Source organism: Gopherus flavomarginatus, chromosome 21 (genome assembly GCF_025201925.1).
Source record: "Gopherus flavomarginatus isolate rGopFla2 chromosome 21, rGopFla2.mat.asm, whole genome shotgun sequence".
Lineage (NCBI taxonomy): Eukaryota > Metazoa > Chordata > Testudines > Testudinidae > Gopherus > Gopherus flavomarginatus.
The window spans coordinates 14,442,989-14,457,310 of record NC_066637.1 but is presented as its reverse complement, the minus strand read 5'-3'; the positions used below and the strand labels follow the sequence as shown (position 1 = coordinate 14,457,310).

The following is a 14,322-nucleotide window of genomic DNA, read 5'->3' as shown; positions in this document are numbered from 1 at the left end:
TTTCCTGTGTGTGCAAATGCTAAAAAAAGCTGGACCTTGAGATGCAGGCTTCCGCTCTGCCTTGTGTGGGGAGCGCTGCGTGAGCTGGATTTTGTTTGTTGCAGCTGTTCGCTCTCCCGCTGCCTTGAGTTCTGGTCATAAATATGTGGATGGAAGTGAAAATTACCTGAATTTTGAGGGTGTAAATCTCCTTCCAGCAATTCATGGGGGAACTCCTAGTCCACAAGGTCCTCCAGGAGCCTCTGGTGTTGCAATGGAATATCGGGCTCAGGGCAAAGCCATCAGGGCCTGGGTTTGAGCGTTAGGTAAGGTGGTTGCATGGGTGAGGAAGGACTTTTGGCATGTGGCCAAAGGGGCAAAGGCGTGGGGGGGGGTGGCATTGACAGGACGGACATCGGAATATTATTAGACTCTTGCCTAAGTGGCCTTTTTTCAGGCGGCGAGATGCAGCGAGCAGTGGGCCCTTGGGAGCAATAATTTGAGCCCCCAGCCCCAGAAATAAAGACTCAAAGACAATCATCCCTACCACCACCACCTTCTCCTTCAGCCCCAAAGTAAACTGTATGTAATCACTTTTTCACAGCCCTGATAAAGCTCTTCCTGCTGGAAACTCACCAGGCTGCTGCATATGGGTCCCACCACACTGGGCCATGTGAGGTTTAGATTTTCCTTGGTTTGAGTAGACTCCAGCACTGTCTCTTTCTTTTGGCCTCCCTGGTATGGTCCCTTGGCACAGGCTCTCTATCCTTTTCCCCATCACAGCAATGGGACGTCATGGGCCAGCTTGCCTAGGCCCCCCAGGACCACTTCTGGAGCCACAAAGACAACCCAGTTGCTCAAGCACTCCCTGGCCCAGGTCTCTCACCTTTGTGAGCGCACTGGTTTACACTTGCCAGTTGACGCACACACCATGCAGGTTTTGCAAAAGGGGATCCTAAGCCAATTCCTCTGTACTTCAGGCAGCACAAAAAATAGATCCAAGTGTGACAGGTTGGGTCACAGAAACCCCCTTGGGAACTGCCAACTGATGTGCCAAGGCTACTTCTGCACCAGCTTTCTCTGCCAGCTTGGGACTCCAGCACCCTGTCTTGTTGAGCCAGACACGCCCGTCTGCTCCAACACAGACCCAGGGTCTGAACCACGTGCCCCAAAGCTGCAGACTTAACTGAAAGCAACTTAAGAAGTGTTTCTGTCTTTAACAGTCACATGCCCAATTCCCAGTGGTGTCGAAACTCCATATAAATCTGTTTTACCCTGTATAAGCTTATACAGGGTAAACTCATAAATTGTTCGCCCTCTATAACACTGATAGAGAGATATGCCCTCCCACCCCCCGTTATTAATACGTACTCTGGGTTAATTAATAAGTAAAAAGTGATTTTATACAGAAAGTAGGATTTAAGTGGTTCCAAGGAATAGCAGACAGAATAAAGTGAATTACCAAGCAAAATAAAATAAGACACACAACTCTAAACCTAATACAGTAAGAAAACTGAACACAGATAAAAACTCACCCTCAGAGATGTTTCAGTAAGCTTCTATCACAGGCTGGAGACCTTCCTAGTTTGGGCACAATCCTTTCCCTTGGTACAGTTCTTGTTCCTGCTCAGGTGGTAGCTAGGGGATTTCTCATGATTGCAGCCTCTTTTGTTCTGTTCCACCCACTTATATATCTTTTGCATAAGGCAGAAATCCTTTGTCCCTCTCTGGGTTCCCACCCCCTCCTTCTAAATGGAAAAGCACCAGGTTAGAGATGGATTCCAGTTCAGGTGACATGATCACATGTCACTGTAAGACTTCATTACCGACTTGCCAGCACACACATATACAGGAAGACTTACAAGTAAAACAGAGCCAACTACAGTCAATTGTCCTGGATAATGGGAGCCATCAAGATTCCAAACCATGATTAATGGCCCACACTTTGCATAATTACAATAGGTCCTCAGAGTTATATTTCATATTTCAATTTCCAGATACAAGAGTGATACATTTATACAAATAAGATGACCACACTCGGTAGATTATAAGCTTTGTAATGATATTTTGCAAGAGACCTTTTGCATGAAGCATATTTTAGTTACGTTACATTCACACTCATCAGCATACTTTAATAAAATCAGAGAGAGTGCAATGTCACACCAGGCACAAAAATAACCACACCTGCACTTGTTTCCCCTCTTCTATGTCCTCATCACACTGGAGCATTCTCTGGGCTTACATCAGAGTTCTTTAAGGTGTCCAGGACCTCTCTCCTGCAAACCTTAGCATCTCCTTCAATGCATGGAGTTTGTCAAACTCCTTGGAGCTAGGGTTAGGGTTCCTATGGGTAGGGCACTTGGAGCTATGGTTAAGGTTCCTATGAGTAGGGCACTTGGAGCTATGGTTAAGGTTCCTATAGGTAACGCATTTCGAACTAGGGTTAGGGTTCCTATGGGTAGGGCAGTTATAGCTAAGGTTAGAGTTCCTATGGGTAGGGCTTCCTGCCCTAGGGTTAGGGTTCCTATGGGTAGGGCACTTGGAGCTAGGGTTAGGGTTCCTATGGGTAGAGCACTTGGAGCTTGGGTTAGGGTTCCTATGGCTAGGGCACTCCTACCTAGGGTTATGGTTCCTATGGGTATGGCTTCCCACCCTAAGGTTAGAGTTCCTATGAGTAGGGCACTTGGAGCTATGGTTAAGGTTCCTATGGGTAACACATTTTTAATTAGGGATAGGGTTCCTATGGGTAGGGCAGTTGTAGCTAGGGTTAGAGTTCCTATGGGTCGGGCTTCCTGCCCTAGGGTTGGGGTTCCTATGGATAGGGGACTTGGAGCTAGAGTTAGGGGTCTTATCGGTAGGGCTTCCTGCCCTAGGGTTACGGTTCCTATGGGTAGAGCACTTGGAGCTAGGGTTAGGTTTCCTATGGGTCGGGCTTCCTGCCTTAGGGTTGGGGTTCCTATGGATAGGGGACTTGGAGCTAGAGTTAGGGGTCTTATCGGTAGGGCTTCCTCCCCTAGGGTTAAGGTTCCTATGAGTAGGGCACTTGGAGCTATGGATAGGGTTCCTATGGGTAGAGCACTTGGAGCTAGGGTTAGGTTTCCTATGGGTAGGGCTTCCTGCCTTAGGGTTCCGATTCCTATGGGTAGGGCTTCCTGCCCTAGCATTAGGGTTCCTATGGGTAGGTCACTTTAAGCTAGGGTTACGTTTCCTGTGGGTAGGGCACTTGGAGCTAGAGTTAGGGTTCCTAGGGTATGGCTTCCCATACTAGACTTAGTGTTCCTAAGGGCAGGGCACTTTGAGCTAGGGTTAGATTTCCTATGGGTAGGGCGCCCCACCCTAGGGTTAGGTTTCCTATGGGTAGGGCACTTGGAGCTAGGATTAGGATTCCTATTGGTCGGGCACTTGTAGCTAGGATTAGGTTCCTATGGGTAGGGCTTTCTGCCATAGGGTTAGGGTTCCTAAGGGTAGGGCAGTTGGAGCTAGGGTTAGGGTTCCTAGGGTTAGTGCACTTGGAGCTAGGGTTAGGGTTCCTTTAGGTAGGACTTCCTATCCTAGGGTTAGGGTTCCTAAGGGTAGGACACCTGGAGCTAGGGTTAGGGCTCCTATGGGTAGGGCTTCCTGTCCTTGGATTAGGATTCCTAAGGGTAGGGCACTTGGAGCTAGCATTAGGGTTCCTATGGGGAGGGCTTCCCGCCCTAGGGTTAGGGTTCCTAAGGGTAGAACACTTCCTCTTTGTTCTCACTCCAAGCCTCTTCCCTGCAGACATACTGTGTCAAACTGGTTTCCCTAGACTTCAGCCTCCCATTTTCCTCAGGAGCTCCAATATGAATGGGAGTAATTCATTTTAATGACTCGCTATTGTCCCTGGATTGGGAGAGACATGCTACCAGGCCTGATAGCATAGATTCCCACATCCATGGAGGCGTTCAGTGATACAGCAATTTCATAAATTCATCCAGAATTCATATGTTGTACATAGATTCTCCAATTTTCCACACTTTACTTACAGAACTATTATTAATCATAATTGAAAACAAATAAAAATGTAACCCTTCTGCCAGTTGGAGTGGGCAGCAAGAAAGGCTGGGTTCAATATTTAGGGGATTCCTTTTCAACAATATAAGCAGAACCGGCTTGAGCCCCCAACCAGTAACCTGGGAAAATTTCATGGGCACCTCTAAGAGGCAATTCTTCCCCTCTCGCAAGCACAGAGTATGAGGTAGAAAGAGTTTCTTTAGTAAAAGTAACCTAGCATTAATCTGAGAAAACAACACAAGCAGTATTCGTAAACATAAAAGCATGAGCAAGACACCCTCCCCAGAGTACGCTAGGTAGTGTCCTTTGTTTCAGGTTCTTGAGTCCAACACCAAAGTTCCTATAGTGTGTCCTCCCCCTACCCTTAACTCCCCACTCACAGTCACTGTCCCTGGTCAGTGCAGACCTAGAGTTCAAAGGTGCACTAGCATGAATTCTCCTCCCACCATGAGTGAGAGAGTAGGGGGGTAAAAGCCACTATGCTCCCTCCACTGCTCACCACTTCACCTCTCTGCTGTGACCTCTGCCAGTCAGTCGCTTAGTGATTCTCAGCTCTGGGCAGAATATGGTCCTACCACAAGTGATTTCAGCTCTCAGTGATTGCCAGCCCTGGGCAGAAACACAGTCCCACTGTGATGTTGCACTCCATATGCGTTATGAAAATAGGCTTATGAATCTGAATATGATGTAACTGGAATATCCTTTATGCAAAAGGTCTCTTGTAAAGTATCATTACCAAACTTATAATCTATTGAGTGTGTCCATCCTATTTGTTTGCATGTGTTATTTCTATGTCTGGAGTTAGGATAATAAGATATAAACTTGTGCTACTGATGTAAAGATATTTAATGGAAGCCATTAAGGGTGCTTCAAAATCAATGAACTGTAAATGGCTCTTGTGATGGGTTTGGTCACAGAGACCCTCTTGGGACTGTCACCTGATGCGCTGAAACTACCGCTGAGCCTGTTTTCTCTCCAGAACCCTGTCTTGTTGAGCCAGATAATCTAATCTGCTGCAACACAGATGCGGGGTCTGACCCATGCCCCCAAAGCTGCAGACTTAACTGAAAACGGCTTAGCAAGTGCTCCTGTCTCTAGCACCCAGACACTCAGCTCCCAATGGCATCTAAGCCCCAAATAAATCCATTTTACTCTGTATAAAGCTTATACAGGGTAAACTCATGAATTGTTCACCCTCTATAACACTGATAGAGAGATATGCACAGCTGTTTGGTCCCCACAGGGTATTAATTACTTACTCTGTGTTCATTAATAAGCAAAAGTGATTTTATTAAGTATAAAAAGTAGGATTTAAATGGTTCCAAGTTAAAACATTGGTATCCATATTTCACTACCCCTGCATTCAGTACTAAGGTGATTTATAACCCCTGTGCTTAAGTGTGAGGCAAAGGGAGAGTTGGCAGCTGGAGCCTAGTATGGGAATGTGGGGTTAAAAGGGAGTGTGGGGACACTAGGGTGATAACACCCATTTCTCGTGTCAACTACTGTGGAAGGAGATGGCTCTGGGTGCGCCCCCCCCACCATTCTTGCGTTGTGCTTCATATTCCACTTCCATTCACGTTGGGTTTTATCTAATGGAAGAAAATGCTCCATTGCATCACTTCCTGCAACCGTTGTCATGTGCTTCCATCCTAAACCCTCCCTTTCCCCGAGGCACAGGCTATCCGTGTGTGTTGCAAACAACTGCTGGTTATTTATTATACACAGATTCCTTCAGCACATCATCAGATTGGAATTTTATGATAACGACTTTATTTCAAGCAGCAAAAGAGCTTCCCTTCCCCCAGCACAGGGTTAGTCTGTTGTCCACCGCTCTTCAGGTTAGTTGTTTGGCTTAACCTGCAGTGTGTAAAGCAAAGCGGGGGGGAGAGGGGGAATCAGACCAGAAAACTATGAAAATCTGTAAACAGGGTCATCCAAACTCTACAGCTTGTCCCTTTAAATACATAAACCAGTCTGACAACCTTCTCTTTTCCTAAGTATTTAAGAGAGATGATTTGGCTTCTGAGTCACCCTTTATGTTAAGGGTTCGTTTATAGTTAATAAACATTTGATAACATTATAGCCATGAGCAGTATGTGATATCTATTACTATGATAATCAGTGATAGCTAATCAAGTTGTTGGACATCAATTAACATTTATTAAAACTCTCTATATATACCCTTAATATAAAGTGTGACAGATTTATTCCAAAATGTCTGAACTTTGGTTAGAAATGAAGATCATTTGGCTAGTTTCCTTCAACAGGAAGACACTTCACCTTCACTGCAGGAACTAATGCTCTAGAAACAAGACAATATTCTCTCTTGTTGTATTAAAGGATTGTTTACGCGGTCAAATTATTATGGAATAAATTAGGGGGTGAATTTAAAGTGCACTAGCTATTCTGGGGTGTGTGGGTCCACATGGGAAGTTCCTGCTGGCCAATATACCCATATAGACAAACCCTCAGTCTTGTTTTGCAGGTGTTTTGTCCGGTTTTACCCTGAATGACCATTTAGAAGTTCACAGCAGAGATTGTTCTTGCTCAGGAGCAGACTCTAGATCCTTACCATAGCAATCCAGTCATTGAAAGCGGAGACCCGAGTGAAGATGAAGGGTTTCTGGTAATAATTACAGCTTAGCATGGACCTGAAGCTGGCTATGCCATGCACTTCCCACGTGCCATCAGCACCTCTGCAGTTCAGTGGGCTACCACTGTCCCACTGCAAGGAAGGAGAGGCACAATCATGGAACACCAGTTTGGAAAAATTCATGTCTTTCTATGGTGCATGAGTAGAGAAGTCACTGTCATGGGTCTCGTATAATTGGAGATGGGACATGGGAGAAAGGCAGGAGTGTGAATGAAAGGAATATAGGTTCTGTCTTATGAGATGGCTCCCAGCTGCCATGTTCAGGTCCAACATGCAGGGGGAGTTTGGATCCAAGGGTTTGGGGTGGATCCCTCTTGCAGGCAAGGGTATAGAAATGTGTTTATTAAATACTCCTTCAACACGTTAATTGCTATCAACCTCTACGAAGGGGTCTCAAAGCCTATCTAAAATGGGTAGATCCTAGTACCCTGCCCCATCTTCAGAGTCCCTTCCCATAATGCAAAACTCTCTAAAGCCACGTCCATAATTGCCAAATTCTCAGGACTCATGTTGCAGCTGGAGATCACCCAGTCGCCGCATGCACAGATCATGGTTGTTTTTTCTGAACTACCCCACCAGCTAGGCAGGGAACAGGTGGCGTAATCCACGACGACCAATCGCCATTGCTGCAGTTTACCTGAGAGAGTACCGTTTGCTGGAGGGAACAGAAAAAAGGGAGTAGTATTAGCTCCTGGCAGTCAAGAAACAGCAAAATAACATGTCCAGGTACAAGAGTCAACAGGGATTCCCAGCACAGAGGTCTTGCAGAATCCAGTCCTAAGTACATCCCTCCTTCAGAAAAGTGTCTGAACTAGCTGGATAATCCTCATCCATTTTAACAATGGCTCTCTGTCAATATCACATGGGAAATCAGCTGGTGGCCTAGCACCTTAATCTTCACATATGAACACCCTACTAGTGGTAGCATGGGCAAACAGGCCAAGGAAGGAATAGGCCAGGATCCCTGCCCTCTGCTCTCACTTCTCTAGGTGATGCATCCTGGTCAGGATTGAAGCACAAGGCTGTTGCCTGCATTGTACCCGTTCTCTGCATGGGAACCTCCCTGTTCCAGGCTGGCTGTCCATCACTAACATTCACTTCTTTAAAGCGGCTTTTCAACTCTTCCATGAGCACTAACAGCCCCAGCAGCCTTCAGACCGCTCTGACTTGGGTTACAATTGCAACTCGAGGCCTCAGCTGGGATCCTAACAAAAGCTAAATATTTTGCAAGGAAAATGCAAGAACATCTCTGCTGCAGGAGTGGAGCCAGAGTCTGGTCAGATCTCTCTTTGAATTGAGGGCTAAGGGGCACCGGAAAAAATAACCTTATTCCAGTCAATCCTTAAGGAGATGCTAACACAGACGGACTAAGTGTTCCCACTGAACTGTATTAACACTTACTCTGCGGCCTTCCCCATCCTGTTGCGTAGCAGACCACGCCAGAGGCCAGGAGACTGTTTGCCGGGGGGGAGGCAGGCCAGCTGGATTTGATTGCTCAGGGCAACGCTCTGGGAGAGTTTGATCAAAGCGATGTCGTTGCTGTGTTCATGTGTGCACAAGCCGGGGTGGAGGAGGGAGCATGGACAAAGGGAGAGTGGAAGAAAACAGACTCATTAATACGCAGCATTTATAGACCCCTCTGTCTATTCGCTTTGGGGTAAACACAGCGTGTGACTGTGAGAGCTTCTGGAGAATATATAGAGGGGCTCCTGGAGCTTCAGACTCATCCAGGTTCCTGGATTTAAAGCACTCATTTCTGTTCAGTTCCCTGTGGTGGGTGGGTATTTCCCTACAGACCTGCCCATGCTGTTACTGACTCATCCTTCTGCTCAGAGACTCTCAGGAAATTGCCTTTGAGCCAAAGGCTTCCTTCTCAGGCAGGTTTTGGCCACTGTACGACGACAAGATACTAGACTAGATGGACCATTGGTCTGATGCAGTATGTCCATACTTACTTCCTAGTTCTGGTTTTACTGCCTGGGGAAGCTGGGCTTGGCCACATACTTGGGGACACAACTCGCAGAAAGTTGGAAGCTGAGCTGATTAGCAGATCTAATGCACCAGGACTTCAGCAGAACCAAGGAGTCCTTCAGCAACATGGCATCAATCCAAGTTACTAATAATACTTTGCACTTCTAGTAGCACCTTTCATCTGAGGATTTCAAAGGACTTTACATATATTAAATGAATGTATTAAATGAACCTCTCGACACATCTATCTGGTGAGAGCTCTCTTCACCCACTGCTAAGATGCAGGAGACGCTGTTGGGTTGAGCAAGGCAGCTGTTAAGCAGTCCACGTCTCTGCCATGCAGCCATTGAATAGAATTCAGTTGCAATAGCTGGAATTTGGCTAGGGACACTGGGGTTAATTCACCTGTACTCTTACAAAACCTGCAGTGGACTCTTTAACAGCCACAAGTGATCAGCATCTCAGGTGAATGTGTCTGAAAGTTTCTGAGATAGTGGCGGCTGAAGGCATCACTTCATTATTGGGGAGGTGGCTTCTGCACTGGCCTCTGTCCCTTTAGGGGTGAAGGGTGTCTGCTCGCTGAGCCAGGTACGCCCATCCTCCATAATGTGACAAGGGTTTGAACTGGGGGAAGGGTTCATCATTCCCCACATCCAGCCTCCCAGTATTTTGGAATCATCAGTATGAGCCTATGCTGGTGTCCCCAAACTTTTTACCTCGCACGCCCCCATTACTCCAGTACGCACCCCTCCCCTCCCAGGCGGGAATCAGGGCAATGGCTCTGGGTAGGGGCGGATGCAGACAGGGGTAACGGGGCCAAGGCTGGGGGCCACAGCAGAGGTAGGGCTGGGAGCAGAACCTCATCTGGGGGCCTAGGACTACTCCTGGGGCCCCAGGTGTGGGGCTGGGAGTGGGGCCCTGGGCGTGTGGCCAACAGCTGGGGTTGGGCCCAGGAGCAGAGCTGGATGTTGGTCACTCCCCACCCCTCATGGGGGGCTGGCCCAGGCCCCACCTGTGCCTCCCAGAACATTTCTCCACCCACAGTTTGGGGACCTCTGGCCTATGCTGTAACAACTGGCTCCAGATTTGAAGCTGCCCACGGTGCAGGGTAGTTTGGTTTGGGGCCCTATCTCTCATAGTTCATAAAAATAGCTGCTATCAACTTACCTGTCTGCGGCATTGTTTGGATTCCAGCGTTGATGGACAATGATTCTTTCTGGACTGATTGCAATCGAACCTTCTTCATTAATCATTAGGTTGTATTTGCCAAGAAGCACTCGAAAGGTCCGAGAAGAGCTGCGGAGGAAAAGGAATAGGGAGAGCTGCTCAGATATGTAGCTATTTGCTTGCTGCGCAGTCACACACCTGGATTCTGCAGCTAACGTACCTGATGCAGTGAGCAGCTGTCAGGACCCAGTTGGGTGCAATGAGGGTTCCCCCACAGGTGTGATACCAGTTACCACTGGAACTGTATTGCAGGGACACCTAGGAACGATACGGTAAGAATGCTACTCACGGATCGATCTCTCCTTCAGTTGGGAAGGTGAAAAGCTGAGCACCCAAGTGCTCCAGATCCAGATCACTTGCTTGTGAAAAGGCTTTTTTCCAAAGTTTCATTTCGGCATTGCTTTCCCAAAGCTATTTACTAAGCATGGGCCAAACGGAGGGTTGTATTTGCTGCAGAAGAAATGGGTTCATGAAACACCTCTGTGTCACTCTGTGTAGAAATAGGTCCTTGTAGGTGGTTTGGGGTTTTTGTTTTTTAAATATTTCACTGGATTAGTGGACTAGTGACCTGATCATGGAAATGAAATCGAGGGAAATAGGAATCCGGGGAATTCCCAAGTTGTCACTTCTGTTTTGCCTTTGACTCATTGTGTGACCATAGGTGGGTTGCTTAGCTTCTCTGCCACCGTTTGCCAAGATATGCCATGGGGATTGTATCAACTTTACAGGGGTGTCATTTCTTAACCTTTGAACAGGTGAAGAGCTACACAGGTGCTACTTTTTCAATGTATTCTAGGAGTTAAATAGTCCCTATTTAGAGACCCCGGTTACTTGCTGAGCATGGCTCTGCAGACCCAGCAAAATGTAATGACAGCGATCTCTTGTCCCTCTGGAGCTTCCATCCTGATGGGTCCCAGCATGCTTTGACACTTAGCTGACCTATCAGCTGTAGACGGGAATCACTTTACTCCCCCGTTAGTTCCTTAAAAGAACACAGTAACGCTGCACAGCCAGGCGGTTAACAGTCGTCATTAATTGGTAACGCGTCTTTAGCACCTGCTGCACGAGGAGCTCCAGCATTGGCAAATGAATCCTGACACACGCCCTTGGGAGGAGGATCAGAAACTGAGGTACCATGTCCCAAAATAGCATGTCAGTGTCATTTCCCAGCATGCTCGTTGTTTGCTGTGTAGTGACAAGCTTATCAAAGCGCTCACCACATGGCCCTGGGTGCAAAGAGAGCCAGTTCCCTCACCCATTGAAGCCAGGCAGAGTTCCTCCTCCCTCTCTGATTTCAATGGGAGCTGGCTTGAGTCCTAAGTGACTTGCTTAAGGGCAGGCAATGAGTCTGCGGCAGAGCTGGGTCTAGAACGCAGTACTCACATCCCTTCCTGCATTTTAAGCACAAGGCCAGTTGTCCTTGTAGTGTGTCCCATTCAGAATACAGCCATGATTCACCTACACGGTCTCCCACTTTGTTGCCTCTGTAGGCTGAGCTCTCCGCACGCACCAGGGGTCCTTAAGTTGCATTTCCCATTCTACCCCCTAAGCGACTTGGATGCTGCCCTCCCATCCCCCTGACATCAGGAACATGTGTAAACAGTTCCACTTGTATAATTTGCTAAATTATTTCCTTTCTTTCCATGAAGGAGCAAAGTCCTTCAGACGGTCAAAATCTTCCGCTCCGCCGGAATGATGGGCAGGGCTGTGATCTGGGGTGTATTGTAACACTAGACGGGGTCAGTGGCTGCCATCAACCACTACTTTGATATATGGCTATTATTATAGACCCAGCTAAAGCTGCTGGTTCAGCTAACCAGATGCAGGGGGCTCCAGGTGTCCTCAACCTTTCTGCCTTCTCGTTTTCTGATTTTCACTAAACTCCGTAGGGCTTTGACCACTGACACCTAGAACATTCCCTGGAAGTTGGAATTGATCGGATACTGTGTTCAAAAGTTATTGCATAACAGACAGGGAAATGCCATCAATGTGAGTGTAGGTTGAGCAAAACAAGGCCCAACATAATGGGAAGGCAACACGGCTCAAGGTATCCTGGGCTGGACTAAGGAAACCCAGAATCACTAACCTGCCAGGGCCAGCTGAATGGTCTCACATCTTCTCCTCCAATCACTCTGGTCAAGAGAGGCAGGTAGGCGGGATTCCCACAACTGAGGGATGCGAGGGACACAAGATAGGGTCTGCTTTAGAAATCAGAACAGATCAAGCCACCAATCAAAACTAACCTGATCTTTGTGTTACACATGGTTGAACTGGGGGAAGGATCTGAGGAAGTGGGTATTCACCCACGAAAGCTCATGCTCCAAAACGTCTGTTAGTCTATAAGGTGCCACAGGATTCTTTGCTGCTTTTACAGATCCAGACTAACACGGCTACCCCTCTGATGGTTGAACTGCTCTTCTTCAGTGTCAGGGGCCCAACCTGGCGTCCTTTCTATCACTATAGATGTTTCTAAGCCATAGTCTTTTCTGACCCTTACATTGTGCCCATCACTCTGATATCTGAGCATCTCCAGGCTGCTGGTCAGCATCAGAACCACAAGCTCAAGCTAGAAATCTGTGGTTAATAAAACAGACGACAACCTACGTCTAGGCGGGATACCTACCCCTAGCAGCCAGCGTCAAGGTAGCGAACAGGAGACCAATCGTAGTGCCGTGTGGCTGTGTAAGGAGCAGCACCTCTGCTGAGCCCTCTTATATGGCTGAAGCGCTTATCTCTGAGCGATACAGCCTGGGGGGAGGGGGCATGTGGCTCAGTTGCCAGTGGGAAGGTTTTGCAACCATGGGACATTTTCCTGTGTGTGCAAAGGTTAAAAAAAGCTGGACCTTGAGATGCAGGCTTCCGCTCTGCCTTGTGTGGGGAGTGCTGCGTGAGCCCTTGTTTGTTGCAGCTGTTCGCTCTCCCACTATCTTGAGTCCTGGTCGCAAATATGTGAATGGAAGGGAAAATTATCTGAATTTTGAGGGTGTAAATCTCCTTCCAGCAATTCATGGGGGAACTCCTAGTCCACAAGGTCCTTCAGGAGCCTCTGGTGTTGCAATGGAAGGATAGAGCTCAGAGCAAAGCCACCAGGGCCTGGGTTTCAGGGTTAGGTAAGGTTGGGGCAGGGGTGAGGCAGGACATTTGGGCATGTGGCCAAAGGGGCAATAGCGTGCGGGGGGGGGCATCATTGACGGGAAGGGCATCGGAATATTATTAGACCCTTGCCCAAGTGGCCTTTTTTCAGGGTATGATATGGGGAGACCAGTGGACCCTTGGGAGCAATAATTAGAGCCCCCCAGCCCCAAAAATATAAATCCCCAAAGACAGTTCACCACTCCCCTCACACACACACACACACAGACCTTCTCCTTAAGCCCCAAAGTAATAGGGAAGCTAGAAATCATATGTCAGAACTTTTTCACAGCCCTGGTAAAGCTCTTCCTGCTGGAAACTCACCAGGCTGCTGCATATGCATATGGGTCCCACCACACTGTGCTGTGTGAGGTTTAGGTTTTCCTTGGTCTGAGTAGACTCCAGCGCTGTCTCTTTTTTTTTTTGGCCTCTCTGGCATGGTCCTTTGGCACAGGCTCTCTGTCCGTTTCCCCATCATGGGACTGGGAAGTCACAGTCCAGCTGCCCTAGGCCCCCACCACTGCTGACTCCACAAAGACACCGCAGTTGCTCAAGTGCTCCCCGGCCCACGTCTCCCACCTTTGTGAGCATACTGGTTTACAGTTGGCAGTTGATGCACACACCACATTGCTTTGCAAAAGGGGAACCTAAACCAATTCCTCTTCACTCCATGCATCTGAAGAAGTGGGTTTTTTAACCATGAAAGCTTATGCCCAAATAAATCTGTTAGTCTTTAAGGTGCCTCTGGACTCCTCATTGTTTTTGTGGATACAGACCAACATGGCTACCACTTAGACACTTGAGACAGAAAGAGTTTCTTTAAGAAAAGTAACCTAGCATTAATTTGAGAAAGCAACACAAGCCGTGTTCATAAACATAAAAGCATGAGTGAGAGACCCTCCCCAGAGTACACTGGGCAGTGTCCTTTGCTCCAGGTTGTTGAGTCCAACACCAAACTCCCTATAGTGTGCATCCCACACCCTGCCAATCCCCCACTCACAGTCATTGTCCCTGATCAGTGCAGACCTACAGTTCAGAGTTGTACCTGCACGAATTCTCCTCCTGCCATGAGTATGTGGTGGGGGTAAATTCCACCATGCTCCCTTCACTGCTCACCACCTCCCCGCTCTGCTGTGACCTCTCCCAGTCAGTGATTTAGTGATTTTCAGTTCTGGGCAGAATACAGTCCTATCACAGCTGATTTTAAGCACTGGTTGAGTTTTTAAAATAACAAAGAGACTCTCAATAAAACTTATTTAGCTCTAGTCTTTGAAGAATAGGGAAGAACAGGTTAAACCAGTCTAGAAAGAACCCCTGGAAAA

At 47.6% G+C, this 14,322-nt stretch overlaps 1 pseudogene; it reads right to left on the bottom strand.

Annotated features, from left to right (window-relative positions):
• Positions 1–5,856: 5,856 nt before the first annotated feature.
• LOC127038885 (chymotrypsin-like elastase family member 2A) lies at positions 5,857–14,098 on the bottom strand (annotated as a pseudogene).
• Between the last annotated feature and the right edge of the window lie 224 nt (positions 14,099–14,322).